The sequence below is a fragment of the Uranotaenia lowii genome, chromosome 3, assembly GCF_029784155.1.
Source record: "Uranotaenia lowii strain MFRU-FL chromosome 3, ASM2978415v1, whole genome shotgun sequence".
NCBI lineage: Eukaryota > Metazoa > Arthropoda > Insecta > Diptera > Culicidae > Uranotaenia > Uranotaenia lowii.
The window spans coordinates 109,042,011-109,059,494 of record NC_073693.1 but is presented as its reverse complement, the minus strand read 5'-3'; positions in this window follow the sequence as shown (position 1 = coordinate 109,059,494).

The following is a 17,484-nucleotide window of genomic DNA, read 5'->3' as shown; positions in this document are numbered from 1 at the left end:
GGTCGGAAATAACTAGCAGTTTGAGGGTTCATTTGCACGACAAACACACTGAGGTCTTTCTCTACGTGGTCTTGGCTCTCCAGAATTAAAGGGTGATACGGTCAAAATTTGGTCAATATCAACTTGACGTATTTCTTTCAATTTTGCATTTAAAAAACCTTAACACCCCTCATTTTGAAGGTGTATGTGTGTAGAATGTTGCTCCTATTTTGATTTTGGAATTCACTCTTTAGTTGTCAAAATGCCGTCCAAGTAAAAAGAGCAGCGAATAAAAATTTGCTCGCGCATCGCGAAAATCCAAGCTACTCGCACGCAAAACTGGCAAAATCGTCAAAAGTTGCCAAATCAACCGTTACAAATGTAATGAAAGTGTTTGGGGAACGTTTGTTGACAGCCAAGAAGTCTGGATCGGGGGGAAATCGAAAACCGGAAGCCGCTGAGACGACAAAGAGAGTTGCCGGTAGTTTCAAGCGAAACCCTAACCTCTATCTCCGAGAGGCCGCAAATAAACTTGGTATATCGTCTACGTGCATCGAGCCAAAAAACGAGCCGGACTATCGACTTACAAGAAGGTAGTGACTCCAAATCCCGATGATAAATAAAATACGACGACCAAAGCGCGATCCCGGAGGCTGTACACGACGATGCTGACGAAGTTTTACTGCGTGGTAATGGACGACGAAACCTACGTCAAAGCCGACTACAAGCGTCTTCCGGGACAGGTGTTTTATACGGCAAAAGGAAGGGGAAAGGTAGCAAATATTTTCAAGCACATGAAACTGTCAAAGTTTGCGAAGAAATATCTGGTTTGGCAAGCCATCTGTACCTGTGGCTTGAAAAGCAGCATTTTCATAGCTTCCGGGACTGTCAACCAAGAAATTTACGTGAAAGAGTGTTTGAATCAGTGTTCCGAAAATCACTCAATTCTCATGAGAGACACTGAAACGTTTTCAACAGCGAAAGCAAAACCTAAATGGTCGGTTGGTTTATCTCCCAACGGGGCAAAGATTGTGTTCGACAGCGCTGCTCCGAGAATCAAAGAAATAAAATTTGAAAGAGAGACGTTTCTTCTCCAGTTGGAATTCTCAACTGAGTGAGGAGCTACCTGATTTTCAGTTTCTTCTTTCAGTCAATAACTTTTATTGCTCAATCACTCACTCACTCACTCGTTTACTGATCGATGATCGAATGCTGTCTGCCTGATACATCTTGCTTTGTTGTTGCTGTTGTTGGGGAGGACCAAAATAGCCATTCAAACACGCAGGCAGTATGTATGAACATATGTATCTGCCGCTTTGCCAGAAAGTACGCAGGCAGTATGAACCGATGCAAGGCCGCATTGATTGAGTTTGAGTGAGTGAGTGAGTGGATTTTCGAATTGGATTTTGTATCAGTCAGTGTCTCAATCACTTTTGATACACCAGGTAGTGAGCTTGAGAGATCGACTAAGATGCGAATCCGCTCTCGCTTTTGAATCTCGTTTACATTGACTTCGCATTGTCGCTCTGCCGAATCTCTAGGAAACAACAGGCAGCAGCAATCGGCTTTGAATGTTTCCAACTAGAAACCTATCATGAGCGTTTCTTCCGAGTGATTTTCGGAACACTGGTTTGAATAAAGAAGAAATCCTGAAGAAACACGGTTGTTCCGTACTGTTTGGCCGGATTTGGCATCTTGCCATTACGGTAAAAAGGCCATGGAGTGGTACGCCGCCAACAACGTGCAGGTGGTTCCCAAGGACAAGAACCCTCCCAACACGCCAGAGCTCCGCCCAATTGAGAAATACTGGGCTATTGTCAAGCGGAACCTAAAGAAGACCAAAAAACTGCTAAGGACGAGCAGCAGTTCAAGGCAAACTGGCTTTCTGCGACGAAGAAGGTGGACAAGGTGACTGTAGAAAATCTGATGGCAGGGGTTAAGCGTTAGGCCCGGCAATTCGGATTTGGAAAAGCGGAAGCCTAACTGAATATTTTTCCTGAATTGTATACTAATTAAACTTGAAAAAGAAATTTAATTTGATTTTTTTTAATAAACGATTTCACCGATTTACACGCGTTTTCCCTCGACCAAATTTTGACCGTATCACCCTTTAGCACGGTTTTTCGGTATCAGTGACTTCAACCGCTATTCAAAGCTTTTTTTTCTCCTTGGGGGCTGTTCAGATACCACTTGGAAATTTTAGACCCCCTCCTCCCCCTCCGTGGACAAGCGTAATTTGAGAATTAGAAAACACTACTTTTTGCTTTTTTGTTATTTGGATGATTTGGTAAAAAACGAATTAGCACTTCCTGATATAAAATAATTTTAAATTTCTAAATTATCATATTTATAACATGCTTTCAAGTGGCTACTAGCTGTTTAAACTTAAACTGGAAAGCTTTGCAAATTTAAGATTTTGATTTTAACATCTTAATAAAACTAGATAAAATGTATCAGCATTTGAATGAATTAAACTAAATTAAATTAAAACGTTGGGAAAAAATCTGTTATATATCATAAACTAGCTGATTTTACCCGGCCTTGCTCGGGTTCATATAAAATAAAAATAAAAATAAGTCGTTTGACTTTTAAAATTTTGGAAGCTTTATATTCATCATTATAAGACATTTGTTAGTCTTTTTAAAGTTATTATTGAGATAATTCACTGTGTTTATTGTTTTCATGTAATTGAAAAACTCATAGTTATGAGATTTTTTTCCTTCCACCATTTTTAGGAAGCTTGAATGGATTTCGTCTTATTTTTCTAATCTTCAAATGATAACATTGTTTTTCTTTATTTTTCCCACCCCCTATCTCATAAAACTCTCTTCTGGAGATCATTTTACTTTTCAAGATGGTTCCCTGTACAATGGTTTATTAAAGTTTTGTTTACTTTGAAAATTTCTAAAAAGACTTCCGAATCTTGTTAAACCATGTTAAAGACTTACTTTTCATGATTTGAATTGTATGTTTGCTTTTTCGCTTTTTAATTTAACACTTTTTTCTTAAATGTTGAAAGTTTTAGATCATCACTGAACCGAAGTTACCTTTAAAATGTTAGGAAAAAGGTTTTATTTGAGTTTTATTTCAATGTTTCTATTCATGGACACAATCAGCCCATTCACTATTGTGAATAGTGATAAATGTTAATTTTTTTTATATCATTTGTTTGAGATCACAGCACTTAACGGTTCTACAATAAGTCTTCTCAAAATTGGAGGGTAGAATTGAACACATTGATGACCAATAATAACTCAAAAATTATAAATTAGCCAATGAAGTTCAAACAAAAAATCTCAGATCCAATTATCTTATCAATTTTCTAATCCCTCGTTTACAATCCCCGACGGCTATCAAAGCGTTGAAATCGAAGCCATCAACTTTTAAATTTGAATCTTATAGTTTTTTCATTCTCTATGAGGGATTCTAAAAATATGAAAATAGTTGGTACTTAAAAGCTGGAGTTTATGAAAATCTGTTCAATAGTTTTTTCAGCACTCAGTCCAAATAGTCATTTACCTAAATAAGTCATTTCACTGTTCACTATTCAGTTCTTTGTATATTTTTGTAGACTCTCAAAGCACCCCAACGCTTTGAGAAACACTACAATACAATACAATACAAATGTCAATATATACTTTAAAGGTAAGTTGTATTTTTCAATCCAAAATATTAGCTCATTCTTGCATCCAAAAATCTTGTACTGGTACCACGTGCTTTCAGCAGTAGAGGGTACAAAAAACACCCGCCAAAATTTTCCCTTTCAAATCTTTAATGCTCAGCAAGCTTTGATTTGCTATCCAGTACACGTGAACTCTGGAAGCTATGTGGTTTATCTATAGGTGGGGACAACCAAAAACTTTAGTGTTAGTTCGTTGTATCCATACAGTTGTTTATGAACGATTGTGACGTAACGCGACGCCATCACGGAGTCAAGTATTAGGGGTCCAAATGTAGCCATAGAAACTCACTAGGAGGAATGTTTGGGACGCAAATAAAGTTGTTTATTATTTTGAACTAATAGCGTCGCGTACTAGCCGTCAGGAAGAAAAAGCGTAAATAAAAGGGTGCTTTGATTGAGATTTTCGAAATTACATGAAACATTGTATACCGTCGGTGAATGGCGTCTTCAACGTCGAGAAGCTCATGAACGTTTGTGACGTATCAATCAAAACATTGAAAAAACTGATTCTCACACACGTGCAAGGGTGTTCTTGTCCCCACCTATAGATAAACCACATAGCTCTGGAAGGTCGTTTCTTATGCCCACACGCTCGGCCACATTGAACCATTAATGTTTGAAAAATAACCATAATGGCAGTTTTGTGGATCAAGTCGTTTTATGAGTTTTCAGTGAAAACTCATAAAATGAGATTTCGAGGAGAACTTGGATTAAGGTTATTTTTCAAGCATGGTAAAAAAGTGAAAATTAGAAAAAATCAGGAAAAAATTATCCGAATGAAGGTAGAACAACAAGAATCAATTAGAGTTTAATAAATATAATCGTTATTTCAAAATAAATTTATCGATGTGATACAATTATGAATCCCATCTTAGTAATTTTATATTCCTCCAACTCTTATGCCACCATTGCCGGATGATGCACTGCGTGCTATCTCGTCTGCGGTGACTGCGGAGCACCTTATTCAGCAGCTACAGATTTCCACTGGAAGATCCTGATCCGGATCCATATGAAGCAGCCTGTGATCCGTCCGATGTTAGAAATTTTCGTTAACCGGTTGTCCTGTTTGAGAGAAAAATATTGTTAGTAACGCGGAGGATTTTGAGGATGCTGGAAAGTAATATTACCATTTTTTTAAACTAGCAGATACTTACAAGCTATTTAATCGAATTAATCTACTGATACGAGCAAATTCACTTAAATGTTCAGTCTATTCGACGCACAACAGTTAAAAACAAACAATGGTTACTGGCGCGTCCAAAGATGGCAACTGTTTTTCTTACGCAATATGGTTGAAATTTAACCGTTTTTAACGTTTTTCTTCAGAACTTCTGAAATGCTTGAATTTTAACCGTACACTGTGGTTGAAAAACAACAATTTTTGCAGTTCTATCGGAAATCTCATAAAATGGTTCAATAAAAGTCATTATTGTTTAAAAAAATATGAGCGTGCAGCCCATGGTGATGGTGAAAACAACCCGCCAAAGGAAACGAAAATCGGTTAACAAAATGGGTTCCATGGCTTTTGGTGTGTGGGAATAAAAACGAAAGTTGTATAGGAGGGCCCCTTTTCTTAAGTTGGAGGGGCTCAGAACTATTACTAAAACCTTACCATGGTCCAAATACATATCAGTACCAAATTTCAGGCTGATCGGTTAAGCGGTGTGGATTTGTATAAGGTGCATACAAACAAACAAACAAACAAACAAACAAACAAACAAACAAACCAACAAACATGTATAGTCCAACTCATCTTTATATATTAGATCAGGATCCGAATCAAAATAAATACTTGGCCACGTCATCAAAACCTTTAATCGCAATATCATCAGCAGTGTTCCGTGGAATTTGGAATCAATGATCAGGCTCAACCAGATATGCAACACAAATTAGTTATCTGTTTTAATTGAAGATTTTTTTTTTATTGGAGAATCTGAATGCACAAAAACGAGTGAGGTTCTCAATTAAATTGAGTCATTGGCATAGCTTTCCTTCGAAAATTGATGAAAGAATGTCAGAGTGCATTTTGCAAATGAATTCCAAAATTGAACCAAAGCATATTAGAGTGCATTTTAAACCCCCCGGAACGAGGGGTTCAAGTGAAAAATTTCAATTATCGAGAAATGTTGACCTTTTCATATTATGGTTTGTTTAAAGATTGTCCGTTGGCATTTATTTGTAAAATTTCAAGAGCTAGGTATCTTTGAATGTATTATTTTTGGTTAAATTGTGCTGGAAAATAAGTAAATTTGAATGAAAATGAGAGAAACCAGTGCTGAGAGAGAGAGTGTGAGAAAGAGAGAGAGAGAGAGAAAATGTGTGAATTGTGGCAAATTGTTAAGTAATTGTGGAATTTTGATCATTACCATTCCAAACACAAAGAATTCTTCCTCTATTGCTTTCCCCCGGAAAAAAAACGACCTAGTCAACTCTTGATTGTCAATTTGACAGCCCTACTCACACAAAAAAGCATAGTAAAACTACTAAATCCATGGTTTAAATGAACAACAGGCAACCATATTTTTGAGTCAAATATGTTTTGTTGCTTGAAATACCTTACGCATAGCTATTTTACCATGTGCTCAATTTGGCTCGCAAAGTAAATTCGACTGCGTTTTAGTAACATTGTCAATGAAATGATGCATTGTTTTACTTCGTGCCTAGTAAAATTGATATGTTTCATGGTGAAACTATTATGTGTTATGATAAAGATTAGTATACGCGAAAAGCTTGATTTAAATAGTAAAATTACTATGAATCTTTGTTTGTTTATTTTCATGCATGCATTATAACATTATTTAAAACATTAAAATTCACACTTCCGACACACGTCGTTTGTTTATATGAATTGGTGCCACAATGTCTAAATTACTATGCGGACGCTTGTTTTAATAGAAATGATGATGAAATTATCATGACCATAGTATTTTCGACAATAAACATTGAGAGTTATCGAAAATTACCAGGTACATAGTAATTGCAATCATGTTTCATGCGCACTTTTACAAAATGGATGTTATACTTTGCCGTGGTTGAAAATACTATAACGCAGAAATGGTAAAATTATCATGACAACGTCTTCGAAATATCCACACATTTTTTTTCCGTGTAGCTTAAAACCGCCATATCTCGATTGTTTCTCAATTATTTGTTAAGGGTGCTTAATCGGTATAGCGCACGGCACCCTTCCAAATAAACGAATAAATATTACGAATACGAATTTAAATATTATAGTCACCGGCGGTCCTTTTGATAATTTTTAAAATGGCATAAAAACCATTAGCAGGCTCGGTTCCACAGAATAAACAAAAATGAAGTTGATTTTTCAATACGAAATATTCGATTTTCCCATAAAAACTTTAAAGTTCAAATTTACTTATGTAAACGTTAAAATTCTGCAAAAAATCATGGATGAGTTTTGAACCAAAACGAAGCATTTTAGACCCCAGGGTTTGAGAAATTCTAAAATGACCCTAAATCGACTCAGTGTACTATGATAATTAACTTTCGTATGCTAACCGACCTAGATGGTGCACTGGGTAAGATAACGGGCTGGCAAGCCGAGATGAGATGTTGGAGTGAGTTCGATTCTCACAATTTTTTTTAGGGATGAGTTATCCAATAGCATGAACATATTTTTCATGTTTCACTGGAATGTAGTGGCCATGCATCATTTTGCTACGGAGCTCGAGTGTTTATGCCATTAGTGCTTTTCCAATCCTTTCGTCTTTGGTATAGTACACTTTTCAGTGCATTTTCAGCACAGAGATTTGCTAAATAGGCATTATATTTTTGCAACCTTTTTATGGGTGTGAATGTGGCTATTTACAAAAACCGAAGTATGAAAAAATTATATTGTACCCTGAACCGGAAGCCCATTAGTGTTTCAAAAGTTAAAATTTAAAGAAAGATTGCATAAATTTCCAATGTTCTTTGGCTGAAAAAGAAACATTAAACATTGCGATCCACAAATGCTGCGCAGCCACGTTGTGTGTGAAAATAAAATCAATCGACGAACAAATTCGCAACGGAAACGGCAAACACAGTTAGGGCCCATTTGGCGAACTAACGCTCCCACAGGATGTCAACGAAGCGACGACGACGATGACTGTCATCTATTGGAGGCAGGGCGGCCAACGACGGCGTTCTCCAACAGGATGAGTAAATTGAATAAAAAATAAAAATAAAACCGCAACTAGGCACAGAAACCGCACCAGCAACCGGGCGGCCATCATCAACCACACTTTTCATTCAGCTCTTTGGGGAGTCGGGTCCTCCTATATGCTCGGCGATGGGATGGAATGGGATTGTCACATCTCGGCCCGAGTCAGGGGCTAAGCCAGGCCGGACCGGACCGACCGAATGCCGCTACTCACAGGAAAAAGATTGGCCGGCCATTTGACTGACTGAGCTGCGAGGCACAAAAAGTAAAACACATCCGTCCTGTTTTGCATAAGCGTTAAGCAGGAAAAAGGATATTAGAACTTTTTTGTTTCCTGTTTGCAAGTTTTCTCTCGTTGCCTTCCTGTTTGAGTCACTGGCATTGGGAACGATGATTGAATAAGAGTGTTGTGCAGAACTTTATCAGTCAGAGGCTTGGCCTTAGTTTCTTATCATTCATAGTGGAAGAAGTTTAGGTGTACTAACGCGTCTTTGGCAAACTGAATTTGTAAATATTCGCATCACATCAACAAAATCAACTCATAAATTGTCGAATGAGATACGATGGATAAACACAAGCATAAGCAGGGAAGGTGTTCCTAAATTTAACATACTGTGTGATTTGGACTCTTTGTGACGTAATTTTTCACATAAAGGGTAATACGGTCAAAATTTGGTCACTATCAACTTGACGCATTTCTATCAATTTTGCATTTAAAAAACCTGAACACCCCTCATTTTGAAGGTGTGTGTGTAGAATGTTGCTCCTATTTTGATTTTGGAATTCACTCTTCAGTTGTCAAAATGCCGTCCAAGGAAGAAGAGCAACGTATCAAAATTTTGCTCGCGCATCGCGAAAATCCGAGCTACTCGCACGCAAAGCTGACAAAATCGCTAAAAGTTGCCAAATCAACCGTTACAAATGTAATTAAAGTGTTTGGGGAACGTTTGTCGACAGCCAGGAAGTCTGGATCGGGGGGAAATCGAAAACCGGAAGCCGCTGAGACGACAAAGAGAGTTGCCGATAGTTTCAAGCAGTCTTCCGAAAATCACTCGGAAGAAACGCTCATGATAGGTTTCTAGTTGGAAACATTCAAAACCGATTGCTGCTGCCTGTTGTTCCCTAGAGAATCGGCAGAGCGACAATGCGAAGTCAATGTAAACAAGATTCAAATGCGAGAGCGGACTCGCATCTTAGTCGATCTCTCAAGCTCACTACCTGGTGTATCAGAAGTGATTGAGACACTGACTGATACAAGATCCAATTCGAAAATCCACTCACTCACTCACTCAAACTCAATCAATGCGGCCTTGCATCGGTTCATACTGCCTGCGTACTTTCTGGCAAAGCGGCAGAAACATATGTTCATACGTACTGCCTGCGTGTTTGAATGACTATTTTAATCCTCCCCAACAACAGCAACAACAAAGCAAGATGTATCAGGCAGACAGCATTCGATCATCGATCAGTAAACGAGTGAGTGAGTGAGTGATTGAGCAAGAAAAGTTATTGACTGAAAACAGAAACTGAAAATCAGGTAGCTCCTCACTCAGTTGAGAATTCCAACTGGAGAAGAAACGTCTATCTTTCAAATTTTATTTCTTTGATTCTCGGAGCAGCGCTGTCGATCACAATCTTTGCCCCACTGGGTGATAAACCAACTGACAATTTAGGTTTTGCTTTCGCTGTTGAAAACGTTTCAGTGTCTCTCATGAGAATTGAGTGATATTCGGAACACTGGTTTCAAGCCTAACCTCTCTCTCCGAGATGCCGCAAATAAGCTGAGTGTATCGTCTACAACCATGCATCGAGCCAAAAAACGAGCCGGACTATCGACTTACAAAAAGGTAGTGACTCCAAATCGCGATGATAAACAAAATACGACGGCCAAAGCGCGATCCCGTTGGCTGTACACGACGATGCTGACGAAGTTTGACTGCGTAGTAATGGACGACGAAACCTTCGTCAAAGCCGACTACAAGCAGCTTCCGGGACAGGAGTTTTATACGGCAACAGGAAGGGGAAAGGTAGCAGATATTTTCAAGCACATGAAACTGTCAAAGTTTACGAATAAATATCTGGTTTGGCAAGCCATCTGTACCTGTGGCTTGAAAAGCATCATTTTCATAGCTTCTGGGACTGTCAATCAAGAAATTTACGTGAAAGAGTGTTTGAATAAACGTCTGCTGCCTTTCCTGAAGAAACACGGTTGTTCCGTACTGTTTTGGCCGGATTTGGCATCTTGCCATTACGTGCAAGTGGTTCCCAAGGACAAGAACCCTCCCAACACGCCAGAGCTCCGCCCAATTGAGAAATACTGGGCTATTGTCAAGCGGAACCTACAGAAGACCAAAAAACTGCTAAGGACGAGCAGCAGTACAAGGCAAACTGGCTTTCTGCGGCGAAGAAGGTGGGCAAGGTGGCTGTACAATATCTGATGGCAGGGGTTAAGCGTAAGGCCCGGCAATTCGGATTTGGAAAAGCGGAAGCCTAACTGAATATTTTTCCTGAATTTTATACTAATTAAACTTGAAAAAGAAATTTAATTTGATTTTTTTAAATAAACGATTTTACCGATTTACACGCGTTTTCCCTTGACCAAATTTTGACCGTATCACCCTTTAGACGAGACAAGAGAGCCAGCCTGGACAAACTCCCTAGCCAAAGAGGAAGAAAGACCCGCCGCCATTGGAGATAGCCGATTACTATATGACATTTCTAGCCGCCTTAGTGGTGCAAGGACGAATGCAAGAATGCCGCTGAAAGATCGAGCAGGTCAGTTGTTGACAGATTGAACAGATAAGCCCAAAAGTTGATCTGAGCATTTTGAACAACTCTTCCAAGTCACGAATAGCGATGGCCAACAGAACCCGCAGCTCGAAGCGCCAACAGTAAATCGCATTAATAGCGTCAACTAGGAAGCGCCCTCGCTGGCTGAAATAGAAGCGGCAATCAAAGACACGAAATCCAATAAAGCGCCTAGGATCGATTGCATCCCTGCTGAAATGTTGAAAACCGATCGACCTGTCTTGTCAGCACAAATGTGACGCCGTCTTTCGCTGACATCTGGGATACTGCAACATTCCCGGCCGACTAGATGCAGGATATTCTTGTAAAAGTCCAGAAGAAAGAAGACCTGACAGAGTGTTGTAACTGGCGTGGCATAACGTTGATATGTACGACCCTCAAAGTACTCTTCAAAGTGAACAGGATCCAGGAGGAAATTGACGCAGCTGTCCGACGGCAACAAACTGGATTCCGACCCGGACGATCATTTGTGGATTTCATCACAACCCAAATATTTTTACATGTCAAATTTGGTTCCATTTGCTTGATTAGTTCTAGAATTATGCAAAAAAATTTATGGGGTCATTTTTACTTTCCTTTTTGCCCCACCGGACTGAGAGACGGATTTCAAACTATCTGTTGAAAAACGCAGGTTTCAGTGGTGGAATAGAGTTAGTCTTTTCGTTAGTTTCGTTTAGTTAGTTTCGTTCGTCTAGTCACTATAATAGTACTCATTACATTAGCGATAGCTATTTGTCACTTTCCACTTCTCATATTCCCTAACCGGGAAAGTACTCATTTCTCAATGAGTACTTTGATACTTCTACTCATTTCTGCCTGCCAACACTGCAGTGTAACTGCTAACCACAGTTTGAGTTATATTGGTCCACAGTGTGATGATGTAAACATTTGTACCGTGTACATCATCACCACCTGTCATAAGCAATCATCAATGATCAATTGCTATTGTTCTCAATAGACGAATTGACCAAAACAAACAGAACAAAAACAAACTGTTTTGGTTCATCGACGTTGCAGCAGAATCATCTGCTGCCGGAATTCTTCTCCCGAAAACCGTAAGTTCAACACCTCCCCTCAATTCGTTAATTGAGAATGCTGAAAAGCTTCGCGTGCCTCGCCCTTGGTAACGCCTTCGTGAACGCATCAGCTGGCTGATCCTCAGTAAAGATGTGCCACAAAGAAAGCTGACCGCTTCTTACGATCTCCCTGATGAATGCATACTTCACGTCCAGATGCTTCATCCGCTGATGAGTCCGCGTCTCTTCCAGATACTGGATGCAAGGGATGTTGTCTTCCATTAACGTGAAAGGAGTGCTAACCACACCCAATTCACCAAGGAAGTTTGTTAACCACAAACCTTCCTTGACCGCATGGCAAAGGGCTCCTATCTCAGCTTCGATCGACGACAGACTGACCGTCTGCTGACGTTTCGTTGACCACGAAATAAGATTTCCGAAGATCATGTAAGCGTAGCCTGATACAGATCTTCGATCATCGGAGTCGTTGGCAAAATCTGCATCAGCATATCCGATGAGTGGTTCCGATTTCGCGTTTCTGCGGAATACCAACGCCGTATCGGTCGTACCTCGAAGGTATCGCAGAATACGCTTCAGGCCTAACCAATGCCTATCCTTCGGGCTGGCCTGGTATTTGCTAAGTGCGCTAACCGCAGCACTGATTTTCTGATGACTGCAATCAACCGATCAAATCGTTGAACGGCTGCTCGGTGATAACCTCACTATTGTTAAATTGCGTCCGTCGAAAATTCGTGTCAGAGACATGATGGGTTTCCTGTAACCGGGGATAAGCTAACCGCTTCCCAAATCTCCGCTATCATCGAAAAACGGCAAACAATCGATCAAATCGTTGAACAGCTGCTCGCTCAGTGATAACCTCACTTCGTTCAGCCCAAATCTCCTTCTCTTTCATGGCTGCGATGGTCTTCCGGAAAAACAGTCCCTTTGGCCCTTGAGCTTGCTGACGATTCGAAGTTGCTCTTCCTCATCATCAGCGGCTACGTTAGCCACGTAGCGTTGATTAGCTTCTCCAGTTCGCTGATTGCGTCTCTGGGCCGGCTTGGGAATGACGGAATCTTGATCATCATCGTCATCTTCGTCATTGCTACCTTTGAAGTCGCTCTCGTTTCGCACCCTACGCTGACGGGCACCAGAATCGCGAATCTTGCGTTGACTCTGGTGGCTGATAACCTCAGCGTGCGACCGTACAACATATCTAGAGTGTTGTGTTCTGGTAACCCTAGAAAAGCATCCTCTTGTAGCTAACAAAGCCCTCTCTCGGTGGCTCCGAGAATAAGCCTGACTTCGATCGGCAACACTCGTCCTAAATGCCGCAAAAATCAAGAAGTGGTTGAAATCGCTGGCAACTAACCGTCGCCTGAACCACCTCCTCCGCAGCACACGGAACAACTTCCAAATATCGAAGACAAGCTCGCGCATGCTAACCACAGCGCAGCTTGAAAGCATGAGAACGATCTTCTCGAATTGCAGCTTCATAGACTTTCGTCCTGCTGCTTCAATGCTTCGAGCGCTCCAAAAAGCCGGAGAGCAACGTTCAGCAGCATGAGCCCGATCTGGCTCTGATGCGTTGCTGAAGTTGCTGACAACTAACCGTCGCCCAAAACATCTCCAAAGCCACAGAAAAACCATACTGTAGACTTGGATAAGCTCACGCGTACTGATCGTAGCGTAGCTCCACATCACGAGAGAAACCCTCTCGGCAAACAGCTTCTTGCAATCTCCGATACGGGCTAATCCTCCATCTGGAGCATTCGGACCTGACCAATCCTGGTTACAGATCCCGAGAGTCTTCCTCCCAGCCGTCGGAAATAAAACCATGCTGCTAACCGCAGCGCTGCTCGTGTCGGCATCGAGAGTAACCCTCTCGGAACCCGACTTCCCGGCCTCGAACTCCAGTGACACCTTCTGGCTAACCTGGAGCATCTCGTGGCCTCTGTGCTGACGGTGCTCTGCGCTGATGGTCCTCTGCGCATGGATCAGCTCATAACTGCTGTCCATAGCGCACAACCAAAGCACGAGAGTAACCCTCTCGGCTATCAGCACCACCCTATTAATCCGGGGTGGACCTCCTGACCATCGCGCTGCCCGGTTGCGGATCCAGGGAATCCTCCCGGCCGTCGGACGTGAGCTCACGCATGCTAACCGCAGCGTGGCTCGTGACGGCATCGAGAGTAACCCTCTCAATCCGCGAACCTCCCCGGGCTCTGGCGACACCTCCTGGCTGGCCGTGGACTTTTGGCTGCCTGGCCTCTGCCCTGGCTGGTCCATCTCCGCTGGCTCGAAGACCCTAGGTTGGCTCGTCTCGGCGCTGGCTGGTTCTCCATCAGCTGGCTGGCCCTCTTCGGTGGTCCTCTGGCTGATGGCTGGCCTCTCGACCTGGCTGGTCCTTCTGCCCTGGTCGCTGATGAACTTGCTAACCGCAAGTATTGATACTTGAGAGTACCCCTCTCGAACTAACTAGTAATTTCCGTATCCAGATGTATCTGGGCCCATAACCTGTTGAAAAACGCAGGTTTCAGTGGTGGAATAAAGTTAGTCTTTATTCAGTTTCGTTCGTCTAGTCACTATAATAGTACTCATTACATTAGCGATAGCTATTTGTCACTTTCCACTTCTCATATTCCCTAACCGGGAAAGTACTCATTTCTCAATGAGTACTTTGATACTTCTACTCATTTCTGCCTGCCAACACTGCAGTGTAACTGCTAACCACAGTTTGAGTTATATTGGTCCACAGTGTGATGATGTAAACATTTGTACCGTGTACATCATCACCACCTGTCATAAGCAATCATCAATGATCAATTGCTATTGTTCTCAATAGACGAATTGACCAAAACAAACAGAACAAAAACAAACTGTTTTGGTTCATCGACGTTGCAGCAGAATCATCTGCTGCCGGAATTCTTCTCCCGAAAACCGTAAGTTCAACACTATCATAGGAACATTTTCCGGTCCTGAAAACCCCGCACCTGCCATGTTTCACCCAAATCGGTCTACTAGTTTCGGGGTTAAGTTTAAATACAAGAACGTGGAAGGCACTTAAAAGTTCTCCATTCGAGAGTTTCAAAAGCATTCATGAAAATTTGACTTGAAATTCATGCTCCAAAGAAAATGCGGATATTTAGAACTTTTTTTTCTTTCTTAGATTTATAATGTTAAACTTAATAAATCATTATTTTCAATAATATTTCTACATGCCGTCGCCATCTATGTGGGGACATGAGATCACGATTGGCAAACGCGTACATCTGAGGAAGCTGCTTGGCAGTTGTGGCACGACACCCATTGCTATACCTATATGTACCTACGTCCGTAAGACTGCCGCCGATAGGCTTAAAGTATGCCGATCGCCTCCTAGTAAAAATGATGAATGAAACTGAATGAATCGCGCGCGCGTTCCGCACCGAGTGTGTTTGTCCGTCCGGTATCTCGCGTCACACCGCCCGGCCTCAGCCGCCGCAAGGACCGGACGCACCGCACACGCACATCCCGCGTGCCATACACATCATACACCCGCCGTCGATCAGCCGATGATGATTTGCTTAGCTCGCGTGCTCTCTCTTTCTCTCTCTGTCTGACTGTTTCTCCTTCTTTCTCTGTCGCCGCCGCGCCGAGCACACTTCAAACTGCTCAGCTCAGCAGCATTGGGCCGAGTTTTCCAAAAACTTCAGAAAAAAACAAGCCAACAAGTCAACCCCAGCCTTCCGACCATACGAACGACCGGTTGCTGTAGGTTCGATTCTGATTTCTCCCCCATCCTTTCAAGAAATATAAATTTTGTGTTCAAAGAGAGTCACGACGATGATACAAATGACGAATAAAAAATATACGCATAGCATATTGGATTGCAGCGGCCAGGGTCGAACTTTGTGTTTTGAAATTTAGCTAGAATGATTGTAAGAAATCGAATCCAACAAAAGAGAGATCCCAATTTAGTAATGATTGTTATAATTACTTGGCAATCAAAGAACTAACAACACAAGGATTTGTAGATATCAGTGACACAAAGGTTTCCAGAGTCACACAATGTTTGATGAGGGGTCCTCGAAGACGATCACTGAACCGGACATATTGGACCTCTAACAAAGGACATATCGGTAAAGGACTTGGTCAACTGTCGTGATAGTAGTTCCTCATTTGAGATCCAGTTGTCAGGCCACCAAGCACGGATGATACTCCGCAGGCAGCGATTCACAAATACTTGCACTATTCGCGTCGTCATCGCATATGTGCACCAAGTTTCACACCCGTACAGCAATACGGATGTGACGTTGAGTTGAAGATTCGGACGTTCGTTCGTGAAGAAATCTGGCGTGACCGCCAGATTTAAATAGATCCTGGAAACACTTCTGCCTTGGAGCTTTCGATGAGGTTGTCGAGTTTGCTCTGCTCAACCGTTGTTGTTTGGGCGAGGAAAACAATATCATCTGCCAGATCCAGGTCGTTCAGTTGCTCCATTGTCGAAGGATTCCAATCCTCGGTTTGGTGTACAGTCGATCGATCCAGTCAAGATCTAATCCATTCCGATGCGAAAGAGCAGCGATGATAAAATACATCCTTGTCTCTCTCCAGCACTTACCGGAATTGGATCAGACAAAGTACCAGCGTGCAGGATCTTGCATGTTTCGTACTGTTCTGAACTCCTCGTCGTCTAAGAGTAGTCCAGATGTTTTCGCGGTTCAGTCAACGGACACCAGCAGAAGAGAGTCCTGGAGTTCGTTGATTTACCCAGCATTATTCGTAGCGTTGTGATGTGGTCCACACATGATCGTCCGGATCGGAATCCAGCTTGTTGCCGTCAGAGGGTAGCATAAATTTTCTCCTGGATCTTGTTCAGGATCACTTTGCAGAGTACTTTGAGAATTTTACAGATTAAAGTTATTCCACACCAGCTACCGCACTCTGTCAGGTCTCCTTTCTTCGGGACCTTTACGAAAATACATTGCATCCAGTTGGCCGGGAATTTTGCAGTATCCCAGATGTCAGCGAAAAGATGGTGCAACATTTGTGCTGACAAGGCCGGGTCGGCTTTCAGCATTTCAGCAGGGATGCAATCGATCCCAGGTGTTTTGTTGGATTTAATGGCATTTATTTCAGGCAGCGAGGGCGCTTCCGAGTTGACGCCATTAATGCAACTTACTGTTGGCGCTTCGAGCAAAGGGTTCTATTGGACCTCTTGTTTCGTCTACAAGTCTCTAGCTCCTCGTAAGCGGGCGGCGGTTTTGGCTGACCCGGTACATGCCTGCTCAATTCCGACTTTTGCCTTTCTCCGATCATCGACCATCTTCCAAGTTTCATCCCACATCCATTCACTTCTTCTTTCACAAACTTTACCGAGAGTACCATGGCTTGTCGTGATAAAGGCATTCTTGATTCCACACCACTGTTCCCGTCTGTCGGCAGTTCCGAGCCTCGGGATTCAAGCTGTTCAACGTATGCCCTTTTCACCTCTGGATTTTCAAGCTGCGGACGTCGTTAAGGAAGAAGTGATGGTCAGATGCAAAGTCTGCGCTTTGTTGCGGACGTCAAGAAGGCTCCTTCTCCATTTTCGGCTGATGCAGATGTGATCATTTTGATTTTTTGTTCGGCCTTCTCGGGATAACCAAGTGACCTTATGTGCTGGTCTATGGGAGAAAGGCGATCGACCGATCACCGTGTTGGTGTTTTTTGTAGTCAATTTTTGCGTTGGCTAAAGTGGATTTGAATGTTACCCTTCGGAATTTTCTCAACACGCTGTTCAGTTAACTGTAAAACTGCTCTTTCTCCTGCATGTCGGCAACGCAAGTTGGCACATAACACTGGACCATGGGCCT